At 40.4% G+C, this 15,485-nt stretch overlaps 1 protein-coding gene across 2 annotated transcripts in view; it reads right to left on the bottom strand.

The window, feature by feature from the left end:
- The window catches only part of LOC143486733 (uncharacterized), a 99,451-nt gene that overhangs the window by 20,355 nt on the left and 63,611 nt on the right, over positions 1-15,485 (bottom strand). The window lies entirely within an intron of this gene.

Genomic DNA, 15,485 nt, shown 5'->3' with positions numbered 1-15,485 from the left:
TGCGGTCCCTGTTTGGCGTGTAAGTAGCATGTAAGCAGCACGAAAGTGACCAACCACTGTGCCACCCAGAAATGGCACCTTGTGGCAGCTGCCACATAATCGTGGCACTTAGTGTGACCAGTGCTGCGTGACTGTGGTCTCCGTTGTCCAGAAACGCCACCTGCCTCTGCTGACAGACATCTAAAGACTCTTGGGTGACTCTGCGTATCGGCCACTCGCTTAAAATCATCCCGACGAGCTCCGAATCGCCATTTGTTGAAATGAAGATGGTTCATAACTTTTGTTTAAAAATTATGTTGAGTGAAATACTAGCCGACATCCAGCTAGACAGCTCTATATTACTAGTTCAGAATACTGTTTAGCGATAACGTCGAATTAAGATTATAGGAGGGTACGTGAATCTACAGTGGTAGACCGTTAACGACAGCACTAAATTTAAAGGGTTTATTATTATAGATGTATGGTTATCAGTGAATGTTCCTACACGCCATCAGCGTCATTTAAACCTCTGCGAGCGAATGGCATCGCATTTAGTATTTATGCAATTTGTAGTATATTTCGCTTTGTATTGGTTTCTATTGTTAGTCTAGATTACGTCTGTTACGACCCCACGATGTCATGGGTCTAGGTTTGGGGTGTGGGGTAGTAGCATGTGCGTAGTGGACAAGATAAAATTAAAGAAGAACGCGAAAACCAGACGGATACGTAAGAAAACTCTTTACTGCAGAGTGGTAATGGGTAGAAGAGCCTTTTCTACGCAGCAAAACACTGAACAGACACATACGTACAAAAATACACGATTGACCATAAACCAACCAAGGAAAGGAGCAGTAGACGGCACCAAAGAAAAGAAACAAACAAAATATACTACACTAAGTTAACAAAGCAAGACTCACACCTTACTAACATAAATAAAGAAAATATATCTACGACGATAATCTCAAACAAATATACATACACAGTGCCCGCCTCTATACTGGTGTTTCTTATAAAACATCCCTGCATGGGTGTCTATAATTGTGCACATGCTACTACGTTCTTACTCCATGGTGGCGATTTTCACAACGCTATTCATGACAATTCATGACAAAAGCTATCGCACAAACCCTCACCTCTCACATGAGAATCATGAGCTACAGGTTCTCAAAAGTCACACACACAACCGTAAAGGCAATAAATGCTCGCGTCGCCTCCCGGCAACTTCCAGCAACTCCGTCATGCAGATTATGAATCCGAATATCCACCCCCTCATCCAAATCACGATCTTCGATTGGCCGACAGAATCCACCCGTACCGAGGCAATCCACCTGTTAAACCAAAATTAACCGAAAGAGAAAACAACCTCCCCAAAATCCACAGTTCACGTAACACCGCAGCATCAGCCATCAACCACCGAGCGGCTACTGCCACTCATTGTCTACCACTAATCTAAATTCGACATTATCGTTAAAGAGTATGTGTTCTGTATGAGAGTATGTGGTGTGTGCATGGGCAGTGGCGTGCACAGACATTTTGGGGGGCAAGTGCTGGGGGGAAGGGGGGGGCACTTTTTAGCGCACGTGGAACAATTCATTATAAAAAAAATTACAAGCGCATGTTGAATGAAATTTGACTTTTATTAGTAACATTCTCTAAACGTGAGTTTTCAATGGAAAAAGCCACACCGCCAACTGATAAAATCCATATCCAATATTAACTATACAGTCATTGTCCTTCAGTTAACTTCTGTTTACCCTCCACTGTCTGCAGGCATTGTTGCATATATTTTGCAATTAGTAAATCAATATAGGCCTACAATTAAGACAGTAAAAAGACCAAAAAGTACGAGAATGAGTTATAGGCTACTGACTGTTGTCATTACACGAATGCAGATGGACATTTTTCACAGGTAATGGGGAACTTCCCGTTTCTTCTTTCACAAACGAATGTGTTAATTTATGTTGCCTAACAAAACGTATACAACAGAAAACGTTGTATGTGACCTGGCTGGTGGGGACGGGAGAAGAAGTCTATCTGTGACCGTGTGTGCTGTGCTGAAGACGCTTCCTTCCACTCGCTGAACTGAACTGCTGCTGCAGCGCATCTGGTGTTAAAGAGAGAGGTCGGGTGTGTGCGAGGTGGTGGCGCATTTCAGGGCATTGTTTTTAATCGCTCAGGTTTTCAAAAGATCATTTCAGTCCGACCTCAGTAAAATGATAATAATAAAAAACGAAGTTTCAAAAGGGCACTTTCGTTGATAAAGGGCAGAGTTGGGGTCTAATTGTGCACGCCACTGTGCATGGGTAAGTTTGAGTGTTTTCGTGTTTATCTGTACTCGTTCTCTGGTATGTTCGCTTTAGTCATCCGTGTAGCGGACCACTTGGATTAATCACACAAACAATGCTCGGAGCTTTGACTGGTGTATCTTTATTCTCTCCTCCTTTCGCCACCGACATTTGACACCGTGAAAACTACAAAATGTGGCAAAAAATAAAAAATAAACACAAATGCCCTAGCACCATACCTCACAGATAATGTGTAGAACAGGGTCCAAACTTTAAATGCGTCACTCCTAGCAAACTTGCACATGAACTCAACTTTATGTTATGAGCCGCAGTTCTTACTGAAAACAAAACAACAATCACATCTCCCTTCGTTTTAAATTAAATAAATCACTCTTTTGGATTAATACAATTTTTCTTCCTACCTCCTTCTGCTTCCAAGGGCGCTAAGTTTGAACTTTGTTTTACATTTGACATACAACAACACAAAAAAAACGAAGCCAACTACAGTAAAATATCTTCCACAAGTGTCAACAAGGAATATAACAAGTAATTTGTTTGTTCTTGTGTTCAACGTACATGAACGCGCACAGAAGAACTCGCGCTGAAAGTCTCGTGCCGAAAGTTTAGTTCAGCGATAACAGGAGGTAGCAGAATAATCAAATATTCAATAATAAACAAATAAATAAATATATTTATATAATATAACTATATATCCGTGAATATAAATCCGTGTTGTGTCGCTGTAGTGGTTTGTGGTGTCGTCTAGTTTAGACATGCCTCATCATGATCGTGCTGTCCGTGTGTCTTCTATTATATTAACGTAGTTAAGTTAATGTTAAATGTGAAACCCCTTATATAAAACGCTCTTCTCAGCAAGTGTCCTCCGACTGATAACACTTCACCCCCACGTCACAACATAAAACAGATTTATTACAGATTGTTCATCAGTGAACGTTCATCACGCCATCAGCGTCATTTAAACCACTGCGAGCGAGTGGCATCGCATTTGTAGGATTCGTGGAAATGAAGATGGTTTATATTTTTTGTTTGTTAATTTATGTTGGGTGAACGATTCAGAGCTGACCGACAGCTCCAAACTACGAGTTCAGGATGCTGTTTAACGATTATGTCGGGAGCCGCTCGGCTGACATTCTAGACTAACAATAGAAACCAATACAAAGCGAAATATACTAAAAATTGCACAAATACTAAATGCGATGCCATTCGCTCGCAGAGGTTTAAATGACGCTGATGGCGTGTAGGAACATTCACTGATAACCATACATCTATAATAATAAACCCTTTAAATTTAGTGCTGTCGTTAACGGTCTACCACTGTAGATTCACGTACCCTCCTATAATCTTAATTCGACGTTATCTCTAAACAGTATTCTGAACTAGTAATATAGAGCTGTCTAGCTGGATGTCGGCTAGTATTTCACTCAACATAATTTTTAAACAAAAGTTATGAACCATCTTCATTTCAACAAATGGCGATTCGGAGCTCGTCGGGATGATTTTAAGCGAGTGGCCGATACGCAGAGTCACCCAAGAGTCTTTAGATGTCTGTCAGCAGAGGCAGGCGGCGTTTCTGGACAACGGAGACCACAGTCACGCAGCACTGGGCAGCAAAGTGCCACGATTATGTGGCAGCTGCCACAAGGTGCCATTTCTGGGTGGCACAGTGGTCACTTTCGTGCTGCTTACATGCTACTTACACGCCAAACAGGGACCGCACTCTTACAGGAAATTTAGCAGAAAGACGCGCCTCTTAATGACCTCTGATATGTTTTGTGATTGGCCAAATGCAGTTCGATTAGCTGTGAGTTTGTTTGCTCATCCTACATATCCCGGATGAACCGCATTTCAACCTGAACCTGAATTTCAACCTGAACCTGAATTTCAACCTGAACCTGAATTTCGACCCAAACCTGAATTACGACCCGAACCTGAATTTCGACCCGAACCTGAATTACGACCCGAACCTGAATTTTGACCCGAACCTGAATTGCGACCCGAACCTGAATTGCGACCCGAACCTGAATTTCGACCTGAACCTGAATTTTAACTCGAATTTTTGCATACCTGCGAGGATTTTACAGACTGTTTTTTCAAGTAATAATGATTTCAGGTTCTGGTGACACTATAATAGCTCCATAGCTTCCGCCGTTCGCGGATGTTCGCGCGAGGTGTGCGGCGCACTACGGTCAGTCTCAAAAGTATAAAGATAGATTAGTCCGGGAAAAAATGAGCACAGCCAGGCCAAGTGTTTAATCAACCTTAAATAAATACTTTTAATGTTTTTTTAGGTTGTACAGACAAACAGCATTTTACAGAGTATACATAAGTATATACTTTTAGAAAAATCTGCAAGTTTTTGTGCTTTTATGTTGCTTCTGTGATGCTGAGCTCTAGATATAATAAGTTTGTGCTATTACCAGAAAAGAGCTTTTGTTTGTATTTTATTTAATCTATTTTTTTACCTTATTTTTCTATTATTTACTTATGTATTTATTCATTTGTTTTATTATTTATTATTACTAAATGTTGAGAGAACACAGCCTTGCACCGCACAAAATGTTTGCACTATTATTACTTGTACACGTGTTATCTAATTTTAGATTTCATCTATTGTTGAATAAACCTGCAAAATATTTGGAATTATTCTGGATTCATTACACAGTAAAAAACTAAACAAATTAACGTGCTGCTGTTCAGAGAGACATTACATTTCTGTATTTAAATCTTAATTTATCGTGTTTTCACATCGAATCGGGATATCCAACAATGTTATCGCACATTGCAATTCTAGTCCATATCGTGCACCCCTAATGGCATAGTAATAAAATGTGTGTATTGTGTTTTTAAGGTGACTGCCAATCTAATAATAAATTCAGTGCACAGTAGCATTAGCTTACAAGTCTTTAATGACCTTGGAATTTTTTATTACCACAGGATGCAACAGACAATCTTTAGAAAAACTCCATTCATTCTTTTCATAGAGAAATTCTATACACCACTGAAATCATGTCGTCAATCTGCAGTCTCGGCCATGCTCTTATACCCTATATGGAACCCCGGATCTAAAAGAAATTTCTCTACGAGACAAATGAACATTTTTCTCTTGAATACCACTGTATCGTCTGAATTATTATTAAAGTGTTGAAATGTAAATTCATTAGACCGGCAGTCTCCTTAAAAATAACGCAAGCCAGCATCCTTTGCCAGTGTGGTAGTGTTTTTTCCATGTACGGAATGAGGGAACATTAAAATAAGTCAGATCTTTCCCTTTTGTTCATAGCTTGCTTTGACAAGCTCTACAAGTAGACAGCACTCTGGAGTTCTTTCTGACCCTACCGGTACTTGTCCATCCTCAAAGCAAAGTTGGCATCTGTGGTGCTCTTTCTTGGCATGACACCCTGCTGCTCACAAATAGTTCCCTCTAGTCCAAGTCTAGCTTCTACAACACTCTCCCAGATCTTCATTGTGTGGCTCATCAACTTAACTCTGTACATCACCCTTGTTCTTAACCCTATAGTGCAGTCACATACCAGGCGGCCATTTTTAAAATTTCTCAGATGTCAGACATAGTCCAATTTAAAAACTAGATATCTCAAGTTGTACATATATGAAAATTATCATTCATGGCTCAAACTGAAGTAGACAGTTGGGGGAACATATTGATACCAAGACATATGATATTGAAATGTATTTTTGTTTTTTGAGCCTCTATCACAGATGCTAATATGCCAAGAATGTCAGAAATGCACACTGGAATTTGAAGTATCACAAGCATGTATATTCACATAGTTATTCAAATATCTTATTGGAAATAGCAAAAAGTTTCGCTATGGTCTTTTCTAATAACACAGAAAAAATGAAGCAAATCCATGCAAGCATTGCAAAGTTATTCCACTTTGTTCCAAGCAATGTCAAGGTCACCACACCGTGTCCAAATGTGCTAAGCATGTGCCACACCCTGCACATACCCATAGCCAACCAAGCTAACATGCTAACAAATTCCATACACTAAACCGATGAGCCATTTGAAACAACAACGCTGCACATATTACAGAAAGACCAGAAAATTCCAATGACTAAATTTCATGTCCAAATATGAACGTTATGATATCATATCTTTGTCCAATATAGTCCGACAGCATAAGCTAGGTTACCGGAGCCAACTCCGGTAGCATCCGACACGATACAGAGTACTCCAGCACTCAAAAGCTCCAAAACTGTTTATAACCTAACGCTTAGTTAATGTTTAGTATTAGAATATATATTTTGTACAATATCGCTTATGAAAAATTATCCATTGTTACTCACAGTATGTAGAATCGCGTCGTAGCCGGTGTACCGTCTCACTTCCGGGTTGGCGAAAATTCCGAAAATTGCCCATATATTCCACACAAAGTAATCCGTTTATGTTCAAAAGTAATCCGTTTATGTTCAAAAGTATCCACAATCCGCATAAAAACGAACAAAATAATCCATGGCTGCTTCAGTTTCGCCGAACAGTGTGTTCTGGGGAGCTTAGCTTAGGTTAGCAAAGGGTTAGATTATGTTGCTATGCTAGCGGCCGAAATTGGAAATGAAGCGCCAGTTTCTGAGGGCTCAATTTAAAAATATACTTGACCAATCATGTCATATGAGGGCTGGTTAGCTTTGGAAGGAAGTAAACTATTGGTTAGAACAGCTTTCAATCACGTCTGAGGCTCCAGCTTGTCTCTGTGGGCTTATTGGGTGACCCTCCCCCCCTCCCCTTCGCACCTCGCCGTGGGAGAGGTTGTAAAACCTGTCATTCAAAGTCACTTCCCCACTTTAGACCAATAAAAACCACTCAAATCAAAGCAGAACCGCTGCAGCTTTGTAATGAGGGGTCAAGTCAGCGTTAAGAACGCTTCTGTGACGCTTAGGGGGCAGATTTGTCGGAGTGTCTCATTCAGGAAGCGGATTTCGGAAAATTTTGCAGTGAGGTGAGCAAGCTTTTTAAGGTACTTAACCACAACGGATCTACGCTGTTAAGGTCTTAAATTAAAGCCTTATTAGTATACGATTTTTAGGTGACAAAACATTAAGACATTTCACAACATAAATATGTTTTGTAAACGGATATGTCGGGAGACCCCCTCGCGGGGTGCACTTTTGTGGTCAACTTCAAAGCCGGATATCTCGCGATCGGCTGCACGTAGACGTCTAAAACTCGGTAGGCATGTAGATGGGATAGGAAATTTTGATTTGAGCGCTTTTGTTCGGAGATTCATTAATGTTTAATATGTTTTATATCGCCGTAAAGGAGCTGGGCCAGGTAAAAATGGGTACCAGCACACCTCTCCATTCCTCTGGCATTTTCTCACTCTCAACTGTACCATTGAATATTTGAGTCAAAGACCTCACTGCTATCTCTCCTAGAGATTTCCGTACCTCCACTGGTATGTCATCAGGTCCATCTGCCTTCCCTTCTTCATCCCCTTCAAAACTTTCCAAACTCTACTCTTTGTTCCATTTCATTCTCTTCATTCATTAGCTCCTCAAAGTACTCCTTCCATCTTCTCATCACACTCTCCTTGCTTGTTAAAACATTACCATTCCTATCCTTAACAAGTCTAACCCAACGCCTTTAACAGCTCCTCTATTAACTCTTTTTTTTAATTATATTTTTAGAGCAAGAGCAAACATATCACAGCAATAATTACAGAAAAGTAAAGAATAACACTTTGTCTAAGCTCAAACATTTTCTTTTCTTTTTTCCCCCTTCTTCCCCCCACCCCTTCCCTTGTCCTCCCCATTTCTTCGAACCACCCCATACCATACAAACCCATGATGGTAAATAAACATATACACATATACACACATAAAAAGAGAGAAATAAATAAAAAAATAAAAAAATAAAAAGAAATAAAATAAAACAAATAAAATAAAAAAAATAAGTGAATAGATAGATAAATAATAAATAAGTTCAGTCGGCCGGCAATGTTAAAAGTGAATCAACATGGGAAAGAAAAGAGTTCCACTTAGTATTGAATGAGGCAGTATTGCCTTTCAATGTGCATGACATTGTCTCAACTTTGAGAAACTGCATCACATCCTGAAGCCACAGAGCAAAAGAAGGAGGGTTTGGCGATTTCCATAAAAAAAGAATACGGCGTCTGGCCAGTAAGGAGGTAAAAGCTAAAACCTGTGCCTGACCTCGGGTAAGTGAGGATAATTGATCAGAAATGCCGAATATTGCTATCTTAGGGCAAATATGTATATCAACCTCCAAAACCTTGGACATGAAATCAAAGTAACGGGACCAGAACCTCTGCAGGTTTGGACAATAAAAAAACATATGGCTCAAATTACAAGGAGAACCCAAACACCTATCACACCTATCACTGATTGAGCTGGGATAAAATTTGGATAGCTGAGATTTAGAACGGTGCATTCTATGCAACACCTTAAATTGAATCAATTGGAGTCTTGCACAAGGTGAACAAGACTGTGCTACCTTAGTCGCTCTACCCCACCATTGATCCGAGAGAGAGATGCCTAACTCCTCCTCCCAAGCACATTTAACTTTACAGATGCCAGGTGTGTCTAAATTCAGAAGATGCAAATACATCACAGATATAAGTGACTTCTTGGAAGGGTCTAGAGACAACAAATCATCCCAAGGCTGCCTAATAGGGGAGCTAGGGAAGAGAGACAAGGCACAATGTCTGATCTGAAAATATCGAAACAGATGCGAAGGAGGCAAGTTGAGCTCAGAGACCAATTGGGCAAAGGTGCAAAAGGTCCCGCCTCTAAAAAGGTCACCAAAAGATGTTATACCCCTCTTGTGCCAGGTAAGAAAAGCAGTGTCAGCAAGGGATGGGGGAAATAAATGATTATTTAAGATGGGCATTGACAAGGAGGGTGTTAAGAATTTAAAGTGGCGTCTAAACTGACACCAAATACGAAGAGTGGAGATTACCACAGGGTTTTTAGAAAAACTTTTAATCTTAAGTGGTAAGGGAGAGGTGAGTAGAGCAAGTGGAGAAGAAGAGACACAGGTTTGAATCTCCAGTCTACACCACAATAAATCAGGAGAATGAATCCAATTGAGTACTTTATGAACATGTGATGACCAATAATAAAATGAGAAATTAGGGAGGGAAAGACCACCATCAGATCTGAATCTTTGCAAAGCTAATTTGCTCAGTCTTGGAGGCTTTCCATTCCAAATAAAAGAGATAATAAGCTGATCTAAATCTTTAAAAAAGATAAGTTTTAGATAAGTATAGGGGAATAGATTGAAATAAAAAAAGAAATCTAGGCAACACATTCATCTTTATGGTGTTGATTCTACCCAACAGGGACAAGGGGAGGGATCGCCATCTCTGCAAATCTAATTTGGTCATTAATGGGGTGAAGTTGTTACAAAAAAGAGAAGGTAGGGTGCGGGAGACATGTATACCTAAATATTTAAAGCCAGTTGGGGCCAGGTTAAATGGTATAGTAGAATGGTTAAATGCCAAAGCCAATGCATTGACCGGATAGCACTCACTCTTCTGCGAATTTACCTTATATCCTGAAATTAGGCCAAATGTGTTTAGCAAAGATAGAATTGGTGGGAGAGAAGAGGTGGGGTCAGAGACATATAACAACAGATCATCAGCAAACAAAGAAAGCTTCAGTTCAACACCAGCACGTACAACACCCTGGAAAAGAGGAAGGGATTTTAGAGCAATAGATAAGGGCTCGATAGCCAAAGCAAACAATAATGGTGACAGAGGGCAGCCCTGTCTAGTTCCGCGCATCAACGAAAAGTACTCAGAACGAACACCATTCGTATGCACACTAGCTTGTGGAGCAGTGTATAAAAGTCTAATCCAGGAGATAAAATTACGTCCGAATCCAAATTTATGCAGAACTAAAAATAAAAAATTCCGTTCGACTCTATCAAAGGCTTTTTCTGCATCCAAAGATATAACAAATTCGGGAAGAGTACTAGAATGGTCCATAAATATAGCATTCAAAAGCGTTCGAACATTGAAAAAAAGTTGACGCCCCCTAATAAAACCATTTTGATCAGGTGAGACAACCTGAGGCAGAACGGTCTGCAGTCTCAGCGCCAAAGCTTTGGCCAAAATCTTTACATTGACGTTCAAGAGAGAGAGAGGTCTATATGATGCACACCAATCAGGGTCCCTGTCCTTTTTAAGGAGGAGTGAGATAGAAGCTTGAGTCATCGTATGTGGCAAAGTACCTGAAGCTAAAGATTCTTCAAAAATCTCCAAGATAACCGGAGCCAATTTATCGATAAATTTCTTGAAAAATTCGACAGGGAACCCGTCTGGGCCAGGAGCCTTATTTGTCTGCATAGCTTTAATAGAAATCCCAATCTCTTCCAGGCTGAGAGGTGACTCAAGAGATTCTGCATGAGGTAAATCCACAGTGGGAAACTCTAGGTCATCTAAGAAAGCGGACACCTGGACATCAGTCGCTGCCTCTGATCGATAAAGTTCTGAATAAAAAGATTTAAAGACTGCATTAACGGACAATGGATCTGAAAACAGCTCACCCTCTGGACCATTTATTTGGGGGATCAACCGAGAAGCTGCACGTCTCTTTAGCTGATGTGCCAACAACCTAGAAGCTTTGTCGCCATGTTCGTAATAACTGCTGCGCGCATGTAATTGGAGGCGCTCCGCAGAGGAGGTAGTGAGAAGATCAAATTTAGTTTGGAGATCTACGCTTCTGCAATGTGGGAGTTGAATTGATTGCATTGAGCCTATCGATCTCTGCAAGTTCAGCTAACAGGCCCTGCAGTTCTTGTTTCTGCATCTTGTTAGAGTGGGCAGTGTAAGATATAATCTGCCCTCGTAAGTAAGCTTTAAGGGATTCTCACAAAAGCTAAGCCGATATTGAATCATTTTTGTTGTTAATGATGAAATCATCTATAGAAGAGTTTATAAATAATTTGAAGGCAGGATCTGACAACAGCAGCGAATTAAACCTCCAAGGTGGACGGACTGAAGGACAGTTAGATAACTTGACATTAACAGTAAGAGGGGCATGGTCAGACAATACGATAGGATGATACTTAGATGAAATGACTCTTGAAGAGAGAAAGTTATCTAAAAAAAATAATCGATCCGAGAATAAGTTTTATGTGGGTGAGAATAAAAAGAAAATATTTTAGTACTGGGATAATTAGCTCTCCAAGGATCAAGAATAGCATTGTCAGTCAAGAAATTAGAAAGAACTTGAGACATAGCAGAGGGGGTTGTAACAGGAGGAGCTGAATGATCTAAAACTGGATCAATAACACAATTAAAGTCTCCACCGAAAATCAAAAAATGGGTATCCAGGGATGGTATCGAGCTGAGCAATCCTGTCATAAAATTTGGGTTGTCGAAGTTAGGAGCATAAACATTCACAAGTAAAACAGGGGAGTTAGATAAGTGACCTTGTACAATAAGATACCTGCCATTCACATCTGCAACAACATTCTCAGGGACAAACTGAATTCCCCTCTTAATCAAAATTGCAACTCCTCTGGTCTTGGAGTCGAATTTAGAGTGAAAAAACTCACCAACCCATGAAAATTTCAGTCTAAGATGATCCTGATTCCTAAGGTGTGTCTCCTGTAAAAATACTATATCCGCAGCCAAATGCTTCAGGTGGTTAGAAATCTTCAAACGTTTAATGGGATTATTTAACCCTCTAACATTCCAAGTCAGAAAGCTTAAAGGGAACTCTCCTGATAATGTCTTTAAATTAGGACAAGTCATTTAAGATATGACACAGTAAAAGTGAAACTTCGAACAGGCCAACTGAGAGAGAAAGAGAAATAAAATAAGTAAATAATAATAATAATAATAATAAAAAAAATAAAAAATAAAATAAAAAAAAAAACACCCCACACACAATCCCCCCCTCCCCCCCAAACAGACTCCAACGGGAGTCAATCCCAAATGAACACTTCCGAAGGAACAGCTCAGTGCGAGTACAGACCTCCAGTAAACTCCACAGAACAAGCACAACCATAGCATACTGCAAATAGTGTCTCATGGTGCAACCCATCTATCAATTATTATTTTCTAAACGCCTTCCATTCTTTTGCTCCCCCGCCCATGTTTAAATTCAAGTATAATCACCGTTATAATTATCTAAATCACAATTTTTATACTCCCTCTACAAGATATTTCACTACCAAGGAGTTGAGAGGACGTAAGCAAAAGGCATAAGAGAAAAACATGTCAGTCAGTCGCCAGACATTGAAGAGACGAAACGCTCAGCCTCAGTAGCAGAAGTGAAGTCCCGCGATTCGCCCTTGTATGTAATACGAAGCCGAGCCGGGTAAAACATGCCGTATTTGACTCCATCCATAGAACGAAGTTTTTTTCTGATCGCATTGAAGGCCGCTCTCGCCTTAGCCACTTTAGATGTGAGATCAGGGTAGATGGAAAGAGTCATACCAGAAAACGTGATTTGTGGATGATTCCTTGCCTCTTTGAGAATTCGAGCGCAGTCCTCAAAATAGTGCAACCTCACAATTATTGGGCGAGGAGGCTCATCGGGTTTTGGACGAGGCGCCAGAGAGCGGTGCGCTCTATCCACAAGTGGGCTTTTCTCCAAGGAGAGGGCTTCCCTCAAAAGCTCCGACACATTGGAGTTGGACAGAGTAAATCGTGCGTTGTCCTCGGGCACGCCGATAATCCGGATATTTTGGCGGCGCGAACGCGCCTCCAAATCCTCGCACTTAGCGTCGACTCTAGCAAGCTCACTGGAGAGGGACTCAACCTTTGCCGTGAGGCTCACAACATCGTCCGAGAGAGCCGACAAGGAGGATTCGACTTCAGAGACGGTGCGCACGACTGAGCCGAGCTCTGCTCTCAGCGACGCGTTGTCTCGGAGAAGCTCGGTTTTCATCTCCAGGAGCTCGGTTTGGAGTTTTGAGTAGTAGTCCCCGGAGATTGTGTGGAACTCAGCTGTAAGCGCACGTGTAAGCTCCGAAGTTACCGCTTGTATGATGTCCGATTTTAGAGCAGTGAGCTCTTTGGAAAGATCGGGGGAAGCACGCTTCTCTCTCGGAGGAGACGCAGCACTCGAGGCCGACGAGGCAGCAGCGAGAGCCGGGGCGATGAGAGGCTGAGAGGAAACGGCGGTTTTGCTCGATTTAGGCGGCATGTCGGCGAAAAACAGAGCCAGTGAATGGGGGAGATAAACTAAAACAAAGCTTCAGTCGCGAAAAAAGTAAATTAAATGTGCACCATAGGTAACAAATAACCTTGCTCTGCGGAGTTCGTGTTCTCTGCGACCTACGCCATACTGCCCGAAACCGGAAGTCTCTATTAACTCTTTACCACATTCCTTCCTTCTTCAGTTTCCACCATTTGGTCTTCTTCTCTGGTTTGATGTTTTTCCTCTTCTTCACAACAACAGTCATTCTACACACCACCATACAATGCTGTTTGGCCATGCTCTCTCCTGTCACAATCTTACAGTCCCCAATCTCTGTCGTGTTTCGTCTTCTACACAGAATGTAGTCTACTTGTGTACTCCTCCCTCCACTCTCATAGGTCATCCTATGTTCCTTTTTGGAATTAAGTGTAGACTACAGCCATTTCCAACCTCTTGGCAGAATCCACCACCATCTGTCCTTCCTGGTTCCTTTCCTTGACACCAAACCTACCTATTGCTTCCTCATCTCCTCTGTTTCCTTCACCATGTCCATTTAGGTCTGTTCCAATCACCACTCTCTCTTCACTGGAAATACTTTCTATCACTTCATCTAGATTCTTCCAAAACTTCTCTTTTTCCTCTTCCTCACATCCAACCTGTGAAGCATAACCACCTGCAACATTCAACATTAGACCTTCTACTTCTATCTTCAGACACATCACCCTACCTACACTTGTTTCACCTCTACTACGTTCTTTGCTAACTCTTCTTTCAAGACTAGTATGTGCACACAAGATCAAGGCACCAGTATGAGTAATACTATTTCACTACTTAACTTGATAAACAGCTATGTTTTCTGGTTATGTATACAAAAATTTGTATGACTTTTAAATGGTCCCATGATGAGCTTATGTGCAGTCACTTTGAAAGTTGTTCCACTTTAAGCAATCACAAACTCCAATAAAAGCCTGGTCAGAAATGGATGGGTTTACTTTAGAAACTGAATAATGGGGCAAGAACTCTACAGCTGCAAGCCCTGTAAAAATGTAGGTACGAGTCAAAACCATACACAGCTGCCAAAATCAGGCCCAATTCTGAACAACATGCCTCATATCTTCCTGGATGTCAAACAAAACTGTCTGATATTTGGGGTTATTGTGATTTCAGAATTGTTTTGCATTTTACATTACAATGTTATGCATTCTAAATTGATTAAAAAGTGCACACGATGTCCCATAATTACTATATAGCCTACAGGTTGCAGGTTAAAACAAACATTTGATTTTCTCTTTTCACAGATGCGGCAGAGGGCACTGGTTTAATTATGCTTAACAAGATCATTGAGCAAAACTGCCATAATGTTCAAAACCTGGAGTTATGGAATTTTCTTCCTTCTGGATGTGTCCTAATACGACATCTTTTTAGATAAAGTTAATGATGACCTGTTATGTATTGACAGCTAACAGTGAGTGAACTGGGACTGAACACAACAAGTGCACAGTGATAATGAAGTGATATTCTATGAGATATTTGATGTGATCGTTTCATATAGCTAGGCGCAATTCTTAAAATAATTTCAGCACCCTTACCATCTTACTGTTACTGTTGAAAATGCCTTAAATAACTGTGTGTAAGCTCTTTTATGATCTGTAACGATTATTGCAGTATTAGATTCTGTGATTTGCCCTTGTGCTTTGTATTAGCCAATTAAAAGTTCTAGTTGTAGAAGCATATTCAGTGTAGCTAAATTTTTCAAGTTGTTGATTTTCTACTGGGTGTGTAAATGAAACAAAGAAACATTTTTCCCAAGCAATCGTAATCTGAATCTTTTAATTGGCACATGCTGCTACAGTCCATATGACACAATAAACTGAGAATGATATAGGATAACTAGTACTGTTAGTTCACATTATTGTTTATAGTTTAGAACCCCATTTAATATAAATCTTTTCAACTTCGAGAACATTGTAAAAATCCATAGTAACCATCTTTTTGTGTTTTTTATATTTTTTTAGTCAGTTCAGTTGTCATGATTGTTGAAGTTTAACTGTCAAAATAAAGAGATTG

This window comes from Brachyhypopomus gauderio, unplaced genomic scaffold (genome assembly GCF_052324685.1).
Source record: "Brachyhypopomus gauderio isolate BG-103 unplaced genomic scaffold, BGAUD_0.2 sc45, whole genome shotgun sequence".
Taxonomy (NCBI): domain Eukaryota; kingdom Metazoa; phylum Chordata; class Actinopteri; order Gymnotiformes; family Hypopomidae; genus Brachyhypopomus; species Brachyhypopomus gauderio.
Note: the sequence above shows the minus strand (reverse complement) of the source record. Positions and strands in the feature narration are given on the sequence as shown.